The sequence below is a fragment of the Echinops telfairi genome, unplaced genomic scaffold (genome assembly GCF_000313985.2).
Source record: "Echinops telfairi isolate 266 unplaced genomic scaffold, ASM31398v2 ScPeMD7_5868;HRSCAF=6743_1, whole genome shotgun sequence".
In the NCBI taxonomy this organism is placed as follows: domain Eukaryota; kingdom Metazoa; phylum Chordata; class Mammalia; order Afrosoricida; family Tenrecidae; genus Echinops; species Echinops telfairi.
In genome coordinates, this window is record NW_022109768.1 from 160,106 (window position 1) to 167,560 (window position 7,455).

Here is a 7,455-nt window from a genome sequence, read left to right on the forward strand (position 1 = left end):
TTTTTTTTTTTTTGGTAACAGAAGGCTCTTACAGTCTCTACAATAAAGTGGCCAAGAGTTCTCAACAGTCACAGCTACAAAATGAAAAAATAATTTGTGATAATTTTTTTTATCTGATGTGAATTCTGTACAGTGCAATTAGTGAGTTTATCAAATCAACACCTCCCATAAACTGATTGTAGGTTTTCACAATAGCGGGGCAATCAATTGTGACGGTTTGTTTTATCTTTTTGTCATATCGCTTACAGTTGGCCTTTGGTTCTGCCGAGGCAAAAGTTGGCATAATGTTTACAACTCTATTATCTGTCCATTTCACTACACGGACTTCAGTATCGTCAACGAGAGCGGTCACTTCTTGATGGGACCCTTTTCATCAAATCTTTGTCCTTGATTAGTGGGCTGCCAGGAAAATGATTGACTCTAACACTTCTCAAGCTAAATATTTGTTTCTTTGCTAAAGTTGTCATCAAAGGAAGTGATGTAAACCAGTTATCAAAATGTAATAAATGGTTCAATCCAACAGGAATTGATTGGGCCAATTTCAGTACTGCATTTGAACTAGCTCCCAAGTTGGGTTCTCCTAATACTGGTTAAATTTTCTCTGAATATATGCAAAAATCATACATGATGCCTTTGTCCTTGCAAAGAACAAATTGATACCCCAAAAAGGTAAACAATCCACAAAGAAAACTATAGACCTATATCCCTCATAAACATAGATGCTAATATCCTCACGAAAATTCTGGCTAACAGAATTCAACAATACATTAAAAAAATTCACTATGACCAAGTGGAATTCCTTCCAGGATTGCAGAAATGTTTCCATATTGGGTGGGGTTGGGGTGGGGCAATCAATGTAATCCACCACATAAGGCAAAGAATAAAAAACCCCACATGATCATATCAATAGATTCAGAAAAGTCATTTGACAATATCTAACACCGATTTTAATTAAAATACTCACTGAAATAAGAATAAAATGGAAATTCCTCAACATAATAAAAACCATATATGATAAACCACAACCAGCATCATGCAACCAGCATCAATGGGGAAAACCTATAAATATTTCCACTGTAAATAGGGACCAGACAAGGTTGTCCCCTATCACCATTTTTAGCTAGATCCATCAGACAATGAAACGGAATCACGGGAATGCAAATAGATGAAAAAGAAGTGAAACTCTTGCTATTTACAGATGATATGATCCTATCTGTAGAAAACACAAAGGTATTCACTGGAAACAATGGAAGGATTTGGCAAAGCAGTAGAATGCAAAATTAAAAACCAGAAATCAATTAGATTCTTGTATACTAGCAAAGAGAGCTATGAAAAAGACATTAAGAAAATAAAAACATTTACAATAACTATATACAAAATGAAATACCTAGGAATAAACCTAAAGAAAGAAACAAAAGACCTATACACAGAAACCTACAGAACATTGCTATAAGAAATCAGAAAAGACCTACATAAATGAAAGAATAGCAGATGGTCATGGACAGATAGACTCAATATTGTGAAACTGTCAATACTGCCTTAAACAATCTACAGAAATAATGAAATTCAAATCCCAAATACAGTCTTTAAAGAGACGGAAAAGCTAATTACTGACATCATATGGGTAGGCAAAAGACCCAGGTCCTGGACAGCACTTGGGGAAAGTGAGGGGAATTGGAGAGCAAACAATGAATGCAGGAAAGGGGGGGGGGGGGACGACAATAGAATTGATTGCTGTGATATATACAACTATTTTTAAAAACAACTTAACTATACAAGTATATTATATGTGTATATCATATGAAGAAAACTACTAAAGGAAAGAAAGAAACCAAAGTTGAACAATGGGTACCATGAGTGAAGGAGGAAGGGTTTTAGTTTAGGGAGCATTGAGCTTATGTCAATAGTGGTGGAATAATTTGGAAAAGGATATCAATCATGGTTGCTGAACATGAAGAGCAAAATTGATGGCACTGAATTATGCATGTAGATGTTGTTGAATTGGGAAATGTTTTGTTGTGCATATTTTTGTCACAATTAAAAAAATAATTACACTAACACCAATGAGTACAAGGAAGAAGAAAATTTTCTAAGATTGATTTATGGTAATAATTGCACAACTCTTCTTTTTTTTCAAGTCATTTTATTGGGAGCTCATACATCTCTTACATGCATCCATCCATTGTGCCAAGCACATTTGTACATTTGTTGCCATCATCATTCTCAAAACATTTGCTTTCTAATTGAGCCCTTGGTATCAGCTCCTCATTTTTCTCTTTCCTCCCCTCTCCCCATTCCCTCATGAACCCTTGATAATTTATAAATTATTATTATTTTGGCATGTCTTACACTGTCCGATGTCTCCTTTCACCCACTTTTCTGTTCTCCAGGGATGGGGTTATATATAGATGCTTGTAATCAGTTCCCCCTTTCTACTCCACCCTGCCTCCACTCCCGGTATCACCACTCTCACCACTGGGTCTGAAGGGTTCATCTGTCCTGGATTCCCTGTGTTTCCAGTTCCTATCCATACCAGTGCACATCCTTTGATATACCTGGATTTGTAAGGTAGAATTGGGATCATGGAAGTGGGTGGGAGGAAGCATTTAAAAAGTAGAGGAAAGTTGCACCCTGACTGGCTCATCTCCCCCCACGACCCTTCTCTAAGAGGATGTCCAGTTGTCTACAGATGGGCTTTGGGTCCCCACTCCGCACTGCCCACCATTCTCAATGATATGATTTTTTGTTCTTTGATGCCTGATATGTGGATGAAGTGCCAATAAAAATGTGTAAACAAATAAATAAAAAGAAAAGACAAGAAAGATGACCTAACAGAATTCTCAAATTATAGAACAATTCCATTAATATCACATGCAAGTAAAATTTTGTTGAAGATCATGGAAGAAAAGTTATAGCAATACATTGCCAGGCTGCTCTCAGAAGTCTAGGTTGGTGTGTTAGTCTGGGTAGACTAGAGAAACAAATTCATAAACATGCATATGTGTGTAAGAAAGAGCTTTATATACAAGAGCAATTAAATATTGAGAAAACACCCCAGCCCAGTCCACATCAAGTTCATAAATCCTATATTAGCCCATATGTCCAATAACAATCTATAAAGTCCTCTTCAGCCTCATGAAATACATGCAATGATGCCCAGTTCAGGAAGATCACAGAACAGTGGGTTGGAAGCCTTGTGGATTCAGTGGTGTTTTAAGCATCTCAGCACTGGCAGGGGTCTCCAGGTGATTCCTTCAGCTCTGAAACTCTGGCTGCCTCAGGGTAGCGTTGTGTGGCTTCTCTTCAGAAATGTCTCGCAGGGAGTGAAGAGAGAGAGAGAGAGAGAGAGAGAGAGAGAGAGAGAGTCTGGGATTCCCAGAATCCTCAGAAGGCCATGCCCACACAGAGGTTTCATTAGCCATACAATGGTTAACAAGCCAGACTCCACTCCTTCACTTGTAATCCTCTCAAATTGACAATAGATTATATAACTACCATAGCTGGATTCAGAAGAGGACATGGAACAAGGGATATCATTGATGGTGTCACAAGGATCTTGGCTGAAAGCAAAGTTTATTTGTATTTTATTGACCATGCCAAGGAATTGGACTATGTGCATTATAACAAACTATTGATAGTCTTGAAAAGAATGGGAATTCCAGAACAATTTACTGTGCTCACTTAGAACTAATGCATGGAACTAGAGGCAGTTATGTGAAGAGAACAAACGTATGCTGCATGGTTTAAAATCAGGAAAAGTGTGTGTCTGGGTTATTTCAGTTCACCATAATTATCTGTATGCTGACAAAATAATCAGAAAAGTTGAATGAATGACGAAGAATGCAATATCAGCATTGGAGGAAGGTTTATTAATAATCTTTGATATGCAGATGATCCAACCTTGGGTGCTGAAAGTGAGAGGACTTGAAGCACTTGCTGATGAAATCATGGATTGCAAACTTCAGTGTGGATGACAACTCAATATAAAGAAGACAAAAATCCTCACAACTGGAACAATAGGCAACATCATGAATATGGAGGAAAAGTTTGAGGTTCTCAAGGATTTCATCTTGCTGGGATCCATAATCCATGCTGATGGAAGCAGGAGTCAAGAGATCAATGAACACATTTCATTGGGCAAATCTACTGCACAATAATTCTTTAGAGTATTGAAAATCAAGGAGGATACTTTGAAGAGTAAAGAATTTCACTTGCATGTGATAGTAATAATATTGTTTGATAAATTTTTCTTTATATTGAGGCACTTTTCTTTGGAATGTAAACAAATATTGATCATGTCCAATAGGTTGGCCTTTATGTTTTTTCCAAAATTCTTGAATAGACAAATGAGTGTGTCTGGTCTTTAATGAGTGTGATTAAACATTTTTAATTGGTATTTAATCAATTCCTGGAGTCTTGTTTTCACTAATGCCGTCATTGTAGATTGGACTTCTTCCTTCCGTATCATTGACTTTGATCTTATGCTACCTCTTGAAATGGTTGAATGTTGACTAATCCCCTTTGATACAGTGGCTCTATGTATCCCCTCTATTTTTTTTATACTTCCCATGTCTTTCAAAAATTGCCCATAGATCCCTTCGGTATGGCAACTCTAAGCTATTTTTCCCCCAGTTCCTTCATCTTGACATTTGCTGAGTGTGTTCTTGACTGGCTTTTACATTTCAGTTTTTTATACATTTCTTGATAATACTTTACTTCATTTTCTTGAGTTATTCTTTGAAATTTCCTGTTCAGATCTTTTACTTCATCATTTCTTCCATTTGCTTTAGCTACTACATGTTCAAGAGCAAGTTTCAAAGTCTGACATGTTTGTCCACTTTGGTCTTTTCTCTATCTCTTTCCATCTTTCTTTCTTGTTTGTTTTCTTTTAATGAGAATTTGCTTTATCCTGTATGATGTTCTTGATGTCATTCAATAACTGGTTGGGGCTTCTACCATGAACATTCTGTGTGTTTAAGTTTGTCTTTGAGAGAGTCTCTACAATCAAAGGAGTACTTTAGCTCTCATGAACTTGTTTTAATTTTATTCAACTTCAACCTTAGCTTACATAGGAAAAAATTGATAGTTGGTCCTACAATCAGCCTCTGGCCTCCTTTAGTTGCTGGTATTGACTTTATTTCTCTTCACATAGATTTAGTCCATTGGAATGGCAGAAAGAAAGCATCTTCTTTTGGTGAAAAGAAGGCATCTGAAATGAAGTCATAGGTTTTTCAAAACTGTAATATGATCTCCAGCTGAATTCCAATCACAAAGACAATATTTTATAAATATTATCCCTTCTTTTTTGTTTCCAACTTTCACATGCTAATTACCATAATTATCAATGCATCTTGATCAAATGTTTGATTATTTTCTGACTGAAAAATCTGGTTTTGTTGTTAGGTACTATCTTGTCAATTCTGACTCATAGCAACTCCATGTACAACAGGTTGAAATATAGTCTCTTCTTGTGCCATCTTCACAATTATTTTTACGTTTGAGCCCATTGATGCAGCCACTCTGCTGATGCACCTCATTGAAGGTCTTACTCTGTTTTGCTGCCTTTCTACTTTACCAAGCATTACATTATTCTCCCAGGACTAGCCTCTGCTGAAAACATGTTTAAATAGATCTGTTTGTTCTTTCAGCGGCCCATGGTAGTTTCAATATTCTTCTACAGTACCATAGTTCAAATGCATTGGTTTTTCTTGAGAATACTATGGCTTGGGTCAAGCACACCTTAGTCTTCAAAGTAAACTCCCTGCTTTCCAAATATGTCTTTTGTGGCAAATATCCCCAATGCAAAGTATTCAGTGCAAATAATCCATCAGCATTTATTGTGGATCCAAACAAGAAAAAAATCACCGACAACTTCAATTCTTTATGGTTAGCATAATATTACCCATTCATCCAGTTGTGAGAATGTTTATTTTCTTTACAAGAAGGTGTAACTCATATTAAAGGCTGCAATGTTGGACTTCCTCACAAGTGCTTTGAGTCCTCTTTACTTTAAGCAACTAAGGTTCTGTCCTCTGCATATCAAAAGTTGGTAATAAATCTTACTACTGCTGCATTCTTCTTCATATAATTAAGCTTCTTTGATTATTTTCTCAGCATACAGACTAAATACATACGGTGAGAGAATACAACTGACTCACACCTTTCCTGATGTTAAACTATGCAGTATTCCCTTGTTCTGTCCTCACAACTATCTCTTGCTCCATGTACAGGTTTCACATAAGCACAATGAAATGTTCTGAACATTCCATTCTTCTCAAGACTATCCATGGCTTGTTATGATCCACACATAGTCAGTGGGGCACATGTAAATCTCTTTCTAGTATTCTCTGTTTTGAGTCAAGATCTATCTAGCTTCAACAATGATATTCCTTTTTCCACATTCTCTCCTGAATCCTGTTGGCACCTCTGGAAGTTCCCTATAAATGTGGTGCTGCAAGCACTTTAAAATGTTATTCCTCAAAATTTTACTTGCATTTCATGCAAATGATATTGTTATGTCATTTAAACATCCTTCCAGGTCACCTTTCTTTTAAATGGGTACAAATATGAATCTCTTCCAGTCAGGTTGGCCAAGTAATTGTCTTCTAAATTTCTTGGCATATGTGTTAGTGTGGGTAAGCTAGGGAAACAAATAGACAAAAACTAATATATGTATAAGAAAGTGTTTTATATAAAGGGTAAGTGTACCTTCAGAAAGCATCTCAACCCTTTCCAGTCCATGCCCGTAAGTCTGAGTTAGCCCATATCTTTGACACCTATCTACAAAGTACTCCTCAAACTCACAAAACACACACAATGACGCTTAATGCAGGAGGATTACAGGTCAGTGCATAGAAAGTCTTTGAATTCAGTGGCGGTGTAAGCATCTCAGCGCTGGCAGGGGTCTCCACACAGCTTCTCCAGCACCCAGGGCTGCATCCAGGGAGGTCCATGTGGCTTCTCCTTAGGGATGTCTCGCAGGAAGTGAGCCTTGCCAGCTGAGGCAGAGAGCTAGCTAAGACAATCACACACTGGCCTGACCATCAGAGAGCAAGAGACCAGAGAACTAGAAGGACGAGGCTCGCCAGGCCATTTATCTCTCTTCCCTTCAATTAAACTGCCCTTCAATTAATCCCATGTGTGCTTATCAGCCAGGTTGGCACAATAAACCTTGACTAGCACAGCATGGATGAGTGAGCGCTTCTAGTTTATCATCAGCTTGTTGAAATGTTTCTATTGGTATTGCATCAATTCTTAGAGCATTGCTTTTGGCTTGCTATGCAGCTTAGGCTTCTTCCTTCAGCACCCTTGGTTCTTGCTCATATGTTACCTCTTGAAATGGTTGAAGGTTGACTAGTTCTTTTGGGTACAGTTATTCTTTGTATTTTCCTCTTCGAGATGCTTCCTGCATCCGTCAATATTTTCATCATAGAATCTTTCACTCCAGCAATCTGA